The 12,063-nt window shown below is 42.2% G+C and overlaps 1 protein-coding gene across 1 annotated transcript in view; it reads right to left on the minus strand.

The window, feature by feature from the left end:
* Positions 1 to 3,889: 3,889 nt before the first annotated feature.
* LOC106504180 (uncharacterized) overlaps positions 3,890 to 12,063 on the minus strand; it is a 68,651-nt gene continuing 60,477 nt past the window's right edge. The window contains exon 6 of the mRNA XM_085020131.1: positions 3,890 to 5,551. The gene's annotated coding sequence lies outside the window, so the exon portion shown is untranslated. The remainder of the gene's footprint in view (positions 5,552 to 12,063) is intronic.

A 12,063-nucleotide genomic window follows, 5' to 3' on the forward strand; every position in this document is an offset into this window, starting at 1 on the left:
AACAAAATATTTTAAAGTTTGTTTGGAAGCACAAAACACCCAGAATAGCCAAAGACATCCTGAAAAAGAAAAGTGGAGCTGGAAGAATCAGGCTCCCTGATTTCAGACTCTACTACAAAGCAACGATCATCAAAACTGTATGGTACTGGCACAAAGACAGAAGTATACATCAGTGGAACAGGATAGAAAGCCCAGAATTCAACCCATGCACCGACAGCCAACTCATCTATGACAAAGGAGGCAAGGATATACAATGGAGAAAGGATAGCTTGCTCAATTAAGTGGTGCTGGGAAAACTGGACAGCCACATGGAAAAGAATGAAATGAGAACACTCCCTAACACCATACACAAAAATCAACCCCAAATGGATTAAAGACCTACATATAAGACCAGACACTATCAAACTCTTAGAGGAAATCATAGGCCAAACACCCTCTGACATAAACGACACAATATCTTCTCAGATCCACTTCTTAGAGTAATGACAGTAAAAACAAAAATAAACAAATGGGACCTAATCAAACTGAAAAGTTTCTGCACAGCAAAGGAAACCCTAAACAACACAAAAAGACCACCCACAGGATGGGAGAAAATCTTTGCAAGTGAATCAACTGACAAGGGATTCATCTCCAAAATTTATAAACACTCCTATGGCTCAATACCAAAAAAACAAACAGCCCCATCAAAAAATGGGCAGATCTAAACAGACAGTTCTCCAAAGAAGACATACAGAGAGCCAAAAAACACATGAACAGATATTCAACATCACTTATCATTAGAGAAATGCAAATCAAATCACTATGAGGTACCACCTAACACCATCCAGAATGGCCATCATCCAAAAGTCTACAAACAATAAGTGCTAGAGAGGGTGTGGAGAAAAAGGAACCCTGGTACACTGTTGGTGGGATTGTAAATTGGTGCAACCACTGTGGAAAACAGTATGGAGATGCCTCAGAAAACTAAAAATAGAACTACCATTTGACCCAGCAATCCCACTCCTGGGCACCTATTAAGAGAAAATCATGACTCGCAAAGACACATGTACTCCGATGTTCATTGCAGCACTACTTTCAATAGCCAAGACATGGAAACAACATAAATGTCCATCAACAGAGGAGTGGATCAAGAAGATGTGGTACATATACACAATGGAATATTACTCAGCCATTAAAAGGAAGGAAATACTGGCATTTTTAGCAACATGGATGGACCTAGAAACTATCATGCTAAGTGAAGTTAGCCATACAATGAGACACCAACAGCAAATGCTTTCACTGACATGTGGAATCTGAAAAAAGGACAGAATGAACTTTGCAGAACAGATACTGACTCAACAGACTTTGAAAAACTTATGGGTTCCAAAGGAGACAGTTTGGAGGGTTGGGGGATGAACTTGGGTTGTGGGATGGAAATCCTGTAAAACTGGATTGTGATAATCATTGTACAACTAGAAATGTAATAAATTCATTGAGTAATAAAATAAAATAAGGCTAACATAAAGTCATTTTCAGACTAATAGAGAAAAAGTTTATTACTCACATGCTATCACTGGAAGATCTATGATAGTTATTCCTTCCTAATCAGAAGAAAGAAATTGAAACAAAACTCACGAAACAAGATGCAAAAAACCCTCAAAACAAACCCACAAATGAGCTAAATGGTAAATGGGTAAACATGTAGGTTCAGTCTATACAAATGCTCATTTTTTTTTTTTTTTTGTCTTTTTGCCTTTTCTAGGGCCACTCCCTCGGCATATGGAGGTTCCCAGGCTAGGGGTCCAGTCGGAGGTGTAGCTGCCAGCCTATGCCAGAGCCACAGCAACGCGGGTCTGAGCCACATCTGCGACCTACACCACAGCTCATGGCAACGCCTGATCCTTAACCCACTGAGCAAGGCCAGGGATCAAACCCGCAACCTCCTGGTCCCTAGTCAGATTTGTTAACCACTGAGCCATGAAGGGAACTCCAAGATTTATGGAACATCCTAAAAATGTCTAAGAAAGGCATATCATAAATAATTTATATAATATCATATAGCAACTATACTTCAATAAGCAAGTAAATAACAAAAGGAACAACAGTATATCTTACAACTGGCATTATGATGGAAGCCCGAGGAGGGGAAGGACACCTTCAAAGGACAGAAAGTAAAAAATCCAACAAACTAAAAATCTATATCTGACAAAAATTGACTTTCAGAACTGAAACCAAAATAAACATACTTCCAGCAATTATAAATGGAGAGAATTTAGTGCCAACATTACATGAAAAGCAATTTTTTTTTGAGTGAGGCCAGGGATCAAACCCACAACCTCATGGTTTCTAGTCAGATTTGTTAACCACTGAGCCACAACAGGAACTCCATACAAGTGCTCATTTGTAAACAATGACATTACTAATACTGAAGATTAATTTGGGGTTAGAAACAACGTATAAATAAAATACCACTCAAGACTAACATAGCAGAGTTCCTGTTGTGGCGCAGCAGAAATGAGTCCAACCAGTATCCATGAGGATGCAGTTTTGATCCCTGGCTCAGATTCTGCATTGCAGTGGTTGTGGTATAGGTTGGCAGGTACAGCTCCAATTCAACCCTTAGCCTGCGAACTTCTGTATGCCCCAAGTGCAGCCCTAAAAAGCAAAAAAAAAAAAAAAAAAAAAAAAAAAAAAGAATAACATATCAATGGGAGACGGAGTGACCAAATTTAAAGAATCTCAGAACTTTGTACTGTTTAGGAAGAGGACAGAGCTTGAAACATTGTTTGAGGAGTTCCCGTCGTGGCGCAGTGGTTAACGAATCCGACTAGGAACCATGAGGTTGCGGGTTCGGTCCCTGCCCTTGCTCAGTGGGTTAACGATCCGGCGTTGCCGTGAGCTGTGGTGTAGGTTGCAGACGCGGCTCGGATCCTGTGTTGCTGTGGCTCTGGCGTAGGACAGTGGCTGCAGCTCCGATTCGACCCCTAGCCTGGGAACGTCCATATGCCGAGGGAGCGGCCCAAGAAATAGCAAAAAAAAAAAAAAAAGACAAAAAAAAAAAAAAAAAGAAAAAGAAACATTGTTTGAGGCAATTTTACATGTTCAATGTTAACAATAACCAAAAAAGCCTCTAAAAGTATAAATATATAATATGTAACTTCCCAACCAATAGAGGAAAGACGAGTACTTTAAAAAATCAGAGTTCCCATTGTAACTCAGCTCTGTGATGTTGTCTCTGTGAGGATGTGGGTTCCATCCCTGGCCTCCCTCAACAGGTTTAGGATCTAGCATTGCCAAAAGCTGCAGTATAGGCCACAGATGTGGTTTGGATGCAGTGTTGCTATGGCCATGATGGGGGCCTGCAGCTGCAGCTCCAATTTGACTCCTAGCCCAGGAACTTCATATCCCACAGATACAGCAATAAAAAAGGAAAAAAAAAAAGATCAAGACAGGAGTTCCTGTTGTGGCACCTTGGAAACGAATCCAACTAGGAAGCATGAGGTTTCAGGTTCAACCCTGGCAAAGTAAACAGAAAATATAAAATAACTTGCTAAAATTAATACCAAATATATCAGTCACCAAAATAAAAAAAGAGGGATTCTATCTCTCCATTAAAAGTTAGTAAGTTTCCGAAGTTCCCGAGTTCCCGTCGTGGTGCAGTGTAAACGGATCCCACTAGGAACCATGAGGTTGCAGATTAGATCCCCTGGCCCCACTCAGTAGGTTAAGGATCTGGTGTTGCTGTGAGCTGTGGTGTAGGTCGCAGATGCTTCTTGGATCTAGCATTGCTGTGGCTGTGATGTAGGCCAGCAGTTACAGCTCTGATTGGGCCCCTAGCCTGGGAACCTCCACGTGCCAAAGGTGTAGCCCTAAAAAGCAAAAAAAAAAAAAAAAACTAGGAAAATATGCATTTTTGAAAGCTGGCACACTTATATTACTATTATACAGAGGAATTTTTAAAGCAAAAGTTATCATTAGTGATAAAGAGTATCATTACTTAATAAAAAGAGTAATTCTCTTCTGTTGAATGCTGGTTTTTCCACAGTTTTTAACAATGCCTGACACATAGTAGGTGCTCAGTAAATGAATGGGTGAATTTATTAAGTCATGAGGAAGATACAGACCTAAAATTATAGTCTTAAAATATAGAGAGAGCAGAGCTTGACAAAATTCTAAGGAAAATTGATAAATATAACACTGGGAGGATTTTTACATTTCTCACACATGAAATAATAAGATCGAGCACAAATTTTGTTAAAGATACAGATGATTTGTATAACTGACTTAACAAACCCCAACTAATGGACATGTAGGGTCTCTATACCCAACAGTTACAGAATATGTAATTTTTCAAAATCAGTTATAAAATTACACAGAGAAAACATTTATAAATATTAACCATGCACAAGACCATAAAGGAAGTCTTAACAAATACTAAAGGATTTATATATAGATAATGTTTTCTGAAAACAATGTGATGAAGTCAGAAATAAATAAAAATATTTTGAATGTTTGGAAAATTTTAAAACACTTTTGGAGTTCCCATCGTGGCCCAGTGGTTAACAAATCCGACTAGGAACCATGAGGTTGCGGGTTTGATCCCTGGCCTTGCTCAGTGGGTTAGGGGTCTGGCGCTGCCGTGAGCTGTGGTGTAGGTTGCAGACACAGCTCAGATCCCGAGTTGCTGTGGCTCTGGTGTAGGCCGGCGTCTACAGCTCCGATTAGACCCCTAGCCTCCATATGCTGCAGGTGCGGCCATAAAAAGACAGAAAGACAAAACAAAACAAAACACTTTTATTTATTGAGTCCTCAAAAGAGAAATAATTATGAATATGAAATATAGAAAACAAATGTCAAGGAAAGCATTGCATATCAAACTCATAGTACAAATATCACAAAAACATGTTTCTTTACAAGTATATATTTTTAAAAGAAGTATGAAAATTAATGAGTTAAAGTTTCTAAATCCATATATTAGAAAATGAATAATTGAGGAAGTTTCCATAATGGCTCAGTGGGTTAAGAACCCAATGTAGTCTCCATTAGGGTGGGGTTTGATCTCTGGCCTCGCTCAGTGGGTTAAGGATTCAGTGTTGTTGCAAGCTGAGGTGTAGGCTGCAGACGTAGCTGGGATCCAGTGCTGCTGTGGTGGGGCACAGGCCTTCAGCTATAGCTCCAATTCAACCCCATACACTGCCGGGAGATGTCTATAAAAGAAGACAGCTTCTCCGAAGAACATTCAATGTTATCCAGTGGAATCGAACACGAACATATCGTAGAACCCAGCAATTCCACTCTTAGATCTATACCTGGTATTATTTGCCTTTTTCAGTGTGGTGTTGTTTGCACTGATGATGCAAAAGCTGAGGGTAAAATGCTGACGATGGCACAAATCAAGGCTATGGTACTAGACTGTCCCGTTTGTCACCGTGCTCTTTACTGTCAGGCAGTAACATCATCGTCACCATCATCCAGTTTTACTTATGAATTTTATTGACGAAGCAGTAGAAATTATTAACACGTTTTTATTAAATCTCCACTCTGGAATACATGTCTTTTGAATATTAATATCCTGTGAAATGAAATGGAAAATACACATAAAGCATTTGTGCACAGCAGGGTAGGATGCTTCTCTCTCAAGGAAAAACACTAGTGCTTTTTTTTTTTTTTTTTTTTTTTTTTTTGAGCTGTGAGCTGGACTAGCTGCTTTTTTTCATGAAATACCATTTCTACTTGAAAGAAAGACTGACAAACTGTGGTTATTCAGACTTTAGATTTTGGCAGGCATTTTCTCATAAATGAACAAAGTGAGCCTGTCACTTCAAGGAAAGAAACTGACTGCATCTGTTGCCAATGATAAATTTCGAGCTTTCAAGCAAAAGTCAGAATTTTGGAACACTTACATCCACTACTATGACCTTGACAATTTCCCAACTTTTAGAAACTTCTATGATTAAGTCAGTGGTGTTATAAATAAATGTGCTTTTTTGATACTGTATAATGAAATCTGTCAACGTTTGTAAGACATATAATTCAGGGAACCAATGTTTTCCAAATGACCAAGAAAGATCAATGGGTTTTAAGTGCAACAGAATATGAGAATTTCAGTGACATGATTTCAGATTCCACACTGCAACCTTTAAGAAACTATTATTTACTGACTTTTGATTTAGTATCTTTGACCAAGAATATCCAAAGTTTTCTTAAAAGTTATTAAAATACTCCTCCTTTTTCCAACCACATAGCTATGTGAAGCCTATTTTTCTTCATATACTTTGACCAAGACAATGTATTGTAACAGACTGACTGCAGAAGCAGATATTACTTTCATTAAGCCGGGCATTAGAACGATTTGCAAAAATGCAAAACAATGACCTTCTCACTAATTTTTTTCGCTTGATAAAACATACTTTTTTTAAAATTAAAACATGTTATTTATGTTAAATGTAATGAATTTATTGTTGTTTTAGGTAATTTAGTGAATAAATACTTTTTGATTTCTCAGGGGTTTTTTTTGTTTTGTTTTGTTTTGTTTTTTTTTTGTCTTTTTTGCTATTTCTTGGGCCGCCCCTGTGGCATATGGAGGTTCCCAGGCTAGGGGTCGAATCGGAGCCATAGCCACCGGCCTACGCCAGAGCCACAGCAACGCGGGATCCGAGCCGCGTCTGCAACCTACACCAGAACTCACGGCAACGCCGGATCGTTAACCCACTGAGCAAGGGCAGGGACCGAACCCGCAACCTCATGGTTCCTAGTCGGATTCGTTAACCACTGCGCCACGACGGGAACTCCTGATTTCTCAGTTTTAATTTCACATATCATACACATCAATAGACATAATCTAAACAAACAAAAGCTTTTTGGAGTCCTTGATAATTTTAACAATGTAAAAGAACTTTGAGAGCAAAACTTTGAAACTACTGCCCTAAAGAAAAAAAAAAAAATCTCCCTATGTTCCCCAAGAGACACGTGCAAGGTTATTTGCTGCAGCCATGTTTGTGATTTAAAAACATTTTTCTTGGGTGTGCTCCCTGGTGGCCTAGTGGTTAAGGAGTCAGTGCTGTCACCACTGTGGCATGGGTTCAGTCCCTGGCCTGGGAACTTTCACATGCCGTGGGTATGGCCCCCTGAAATTTTTTTTTATTAAAGTCTATCAATAAGGGAATAAACAGATTTCTATATAGTCATATAATAACATCTCTCTCTGAAATTAAAACGAAGTAGATTTACATGTACTAACGTAGATGATTTTGAAACATGTTGAAATTTTTAAATGTTGCAAAAGCAGCGGTACAGAGTGATAAACCATTTACATACATTTCAAAAACAGAGAGAAGGCTACTATTGCTTACGGCTATATCCCATTCGTAGAAAGAATATTCACCCTTGGAGGTGGATACACAGGAAGATACATACCAACCTTGGGATGCCAGTGGTGAGTGGAGCCAGAGAAAGCAGGGGAAGATTCAAATGTGTATGTAAATTGTTCAGAAAAAGATGTGAATAAATACGGCACAAAGTTAGCATTTGCTACTTCGGGGCCATTGGTATTGTTCTGCACATTTCTGCTCATTTGAAACATTCCTCTGTTGAAATATACTTATTTTTAAAGGCCTCTGTGCATTTGCCTTCAGTTAGCAAAGAAAAATTCAACTGGCTGGTTCCCAGGGGAATACATTTCCTCCATCCGGGGCGGGACAGCCAGCTGCCCTGCTTTTGCTGGCTGCTTATTGACCCTAATAGATGGCTTGGGATCTTCGAAGGGTAATGTCTTTTCTGTGTGCAAAGCTCTTGATCCTGGGTTCTCGGTCATAGCTGCAAAGGAAATTCTCCCTCAGATTTCTTACAGAACTCCTGCAGCTGTCAGGCAGGGCAAGAAGCCAGCATACCCAGAGAACAACTCGAGCAGCATCAGCACAGTTCCCGCTTGGGGCAGGACTCCCAGCACAAAGTATCCTGTTCCTTTTCCTTTTCCTTCTGAAGCCAGAGAGCAAGCCTTTGATTCATGTGGCGATGATATCATGTAGCCTGCTGGGTGTAGCTGGGCTCTAGGCGTGCATCTGGAAGGCACCTAATCCCCCTAGCACTCCCTGGAGCCTCCTGAGCCCCACTGGATAATTTCATGGTAGAGCTGAGATGACATTTTTACCTTTAAATTCATCCATTCAGCCCAGAGGCCACTTAGCTTCCCTGAATTTTTATTAAGAATACCCTCAGCAATAATTTTCAGACTTCATAGCCTCTGATAAAGAGGAAAGAGCTTGATATTCCGGTTTTGTTTCTGTTTGAAGAGTGTATCCCCAAAGGAATAGTATGTGTCCCAGATTCAACACAGCTGTTAATTAGAGCTGAGAACACTTGGTTGACCCCTGTGCGGCTAATTGCTAGAATTGAGAAGCGTCTCTAAGGGCCTCATATGATAACAACTGAAAATTGTACTGAGCATCACCTAACGCTTCTGGAAGCAGTTCAGGATGGGAAGCAATAGGCTCCCTGTGGTTCCAGGCGCAGAAGAGGCAGCTATGTGCTGAAGGAGCAGTATTAAGGATTCTCTTCAGTGATTAAGACACCCACATTTCACTTTGGATGTGTGACTTGAGGCCGTGTGCTCGGAAGCTCTCATCAGAGAGCTCAGAAGTGTGCGGCAGAGCACGTGGCCCACTTGGGAGGACTTCAACCATCCTCAGACATCTCACCCCAGTGCTCCTGCCTCCACCACCTCCGGCCGGTGCTGTGGGACAGGGCATGAGACAACGCCTGTGGGGACCCTCAACCAGGTTCTGAGGCGCAGCTGGTGCAATTGGTCTGTTTCCCCATCTTAAAATGACACATCTAGCTCTTACGAGGAGAAACATGTATGGAAATCACCAGTTCCCAGTGGGACACACAAGAGTGGTGACTACCTCTCCTCCCCCGTTTGCTCTGTGGGCAGAGAAGACAATGGAAATAACCAGAAACAGAAAGGAAGGCTGGCAGATAGAGAGGGCAAGAGCTGGGCCTGGTGGGAAAGAAGAGGAGATAACAGAGGCCAGAAAAGTAACGGGCAAGGTCAGAAAGATCGGGCAGGGGCGGTGAGGACATGGTTAGAGAGAAGTGGGGCGGCGAGGAGGAGGCCAGGGTGGAAGAGGAACACTGGAGAGACAGAAGAGAGCTGGATCCTTCTTCCCCAGGTCCAGGGAGTAAAATCCGCAGAGCTGACCATGTTTTGGCCTTCTCAGCCAAGAGGCCCAGAGCAGACCCCAGCTACTTTAGTGCTCTGGCTGACTCTACTCCCTCAGCCTGGCCCCGGGAATGTCGCCTGGAGCCAGCAGTGTAAGGAGAGACGTGTGATCCCTTTTCCAGGAGAGGTCCAAACCGTGGGTCCAATTCCAGGAAGTGACAGCGGTGGAGAGCAACTCAGAGTCAGCTCAGAGCCGGAGAGGGGAAAGACCCAAGGGAGCTGAGGGAAAAAAAGATCAATTTCATCTTCTTCTAGACCAAGACTGGCTGAAGATGGTACCCCGTTGCAAGGACAACTGCATCTCTTGAGTCTCCCATTGGACCTTTTCAGGCCTTTTTCCTCTGAAGGGACAGCTCTCACTAACAAATGTGCCTGGAGGAAGCCCTGTGTGCTCAGCCGGGCAAACAGGCACAGCAAGGGTGGCTGCCATCTGCAGGCAACATGCTGGAAAAGAAGCTAACACAGGAATGACAATGTGCAACACAGAAAAGCTTCAAACGATGAGCTAAATGGGGCGGTGCGGCTCAGACTCTGTAGGAACTGGAAGGGGTGGCACAGCGGGCTGAAGTGGTCAGGGAGACTTCAGGAGGAGGTGGGACGTGAGGACAAGTGGAGCTCTTGAGAGTAAATACAGAGGCAGGGTGCCTTACTCGGATAAACTGACAAGGCTGACCTCACTTTGGAAGGCCCACATTAGAGAAGGATGAGAAATCATGGTCCTTTCTTGCCACAGATTTACATGGAGCTTAATTAGTTAATTCATTTATTGCTTTTTAGGGCCACACTCCTGGCATATGGAGGTTCCCAGGCTAGGGGTCAAATCGGAGCTACAGTTGCCCACCTACGCCACAGCCACAGCCATGCCAGATCCGAGCCACATCTGCGACCTACACCATAGTTCACGGCAATGCCAGATCCTTAACCCCCTGAGCAAGGCCAGAGATCAAACCCGCAACCTCATGGTTCCTAGTCGGATTCATTTCCACTGCTCCATGAGGGGAATTCCTACATGGAGCTTTATATTTTGAGACTTTTCATACAAATGCTCATAATTGCTCCTCATAAGGCTTTTAAGAAATAATTTTTATTTTCAGGTTGGAAAACAGATTTTATATAGTCCAGGCTCTACACATCATATTTGAGGAAATGATTCCCAAAGAGGTCAAGCAGTAAATTCAAGATCATGTAGTTAAGTAGCCACAAGACTGTAATAAAACTGTAACTCAGGTCTTATTATTCTACTCAAATGGACTTACTAAAAATGTATAAATGCAATTTTGTTTTCATTTGTATGGAATTATTTCCTATAACAGAGACCTATACTTAAAAATAACTTTGTTTCCTTACAGTAAAAGAAAGATATGATCATCCAAGAAAATTTAGAAAATATAGGTTGGAGTTCCCGTCGTGGCGCAGTGGTTAACGAATCCGACTAGGAACCATGAGGTTGCGGGTTCGGTCCCTGCCCTTGCTCAGTGGGTTAAGGATGTGGCGTTGCCGTGAGCTGTGGTGTAGGTTGCAGATGCGGCTCGGATCCTGCGTTGCTGTGGCTCTGGCATAGGCTGGGGGCTACACAGCTCCGATTCGACCCCTAGCCTGGGAACCTCCATATGCCGCGGGAGCAGTGGGTTAAGAATCCAACTGGAGTGGCTTGGATCACTGCAGAGGTGCAGGTTCCATCCCAAGCCTAGCACAGTGGGTTAAAGGATCCAGCATTTCTGCAACTGTGGTGTAGGTCACAGCCGAAGCCTGGATTCAATCCCTATTCCAGGAACTTCCATACACTGCGAGTGTAGCCATTAAAAATAAATAAAATAAAATAAAATAATCCACAATCATGGCACCCAGTTAGTTCATAGACTTTGAAAATCATTAAAAGTACATATTATTTTCATTTGACCGTTACATATAGATAGCTTTATTTCAGGAACAAATGTCTCCAGTCCTCTTTAAGGAGAAGCATGTCAAGCAGGAGAATGCAGTGGAAAAAGCATAGGATTTGGAGGCCAAACATCTAGGTTCAAGCCCTGGTCAATCATGACTAGCTGTGTCATCTCGCAAAAATCAATCACCTTTCCTGTCCTTTAGTTTCTCATTTGCAAAATGATGGGGTTTCAGCGATCCACTTCTTAGCTTGCTAAAATGTCTTTTCTGGGACTTTAAAATCAAGCATTGTAAGCTCAGAACTGTTAATTAAAATGAAACAAAACAGTATCTGATGTTTTTAAAGGAATGTAACAGCATGTTAAAATAGGCTTCTTCCTTTCTCAGGGTTTTGGCTGAGGCTCCAAAGCTGAGAACAATAGGTTTGTGTCTCTCCCCCTCACACACATCCTAAGTGAGATACAAGACTGTCTAGGCAGGATTTGCAAAGAGAGGCCTAGAGCTGGTTCTGCCGTGTGAAGACCTTCACACACCTCCAAGCTTTGCAAGGGAAGGCTAAGAGAAGGGACGCAGTGATTTCACTGGAAAAAAGTCTTCAGTGAAAGACTGCCTAGTAACACCCTGGGCAGCAAAGCCAGTGGGTCTCAGAGGGAACAAGCTTCACTACAGAAACAATAGGGAAGTTTGTGCCATGAGGATATGAGGGATATAAGGAAGAGAGCTGGATTTATCTTATAGACTCTGCAAGGCCCTTCTGGATGATTCCAACATTGAAACACTGCGGGGGCTGGGGGTGGAGGACACTGCTGGAATCCAGGTGATAAGGGAGCTGACCTGAAGTGGGTATTGTCTAAGCAATGCTATAGTAGGATATTCCAGGGAAGAAGGGTTTCTAAACAAATCCTCAAAAGCGCTCCACTGAAGAATACCCATTAGCTCTGCCACTCACAGAGGACTCTGTGCTTACTACCACAAGGGCT

This window comes from Sus scrofa, chromosome 3, assembly GCF_054392235.1.
Source record: "Sus scrofa isolate SSC_HxYL_T2T_F1_AM1 chromosome 3, Sscrofa_HxYL_maternal_Yorkshire_Landrace_v2.0, whole genome shotgun sequence".
Lineage (NCBI taxonomy): Eukaryota > Metazoa > Chordata > Mammalia > Artiodactyla > Suidae > Sus > Sus scrofa.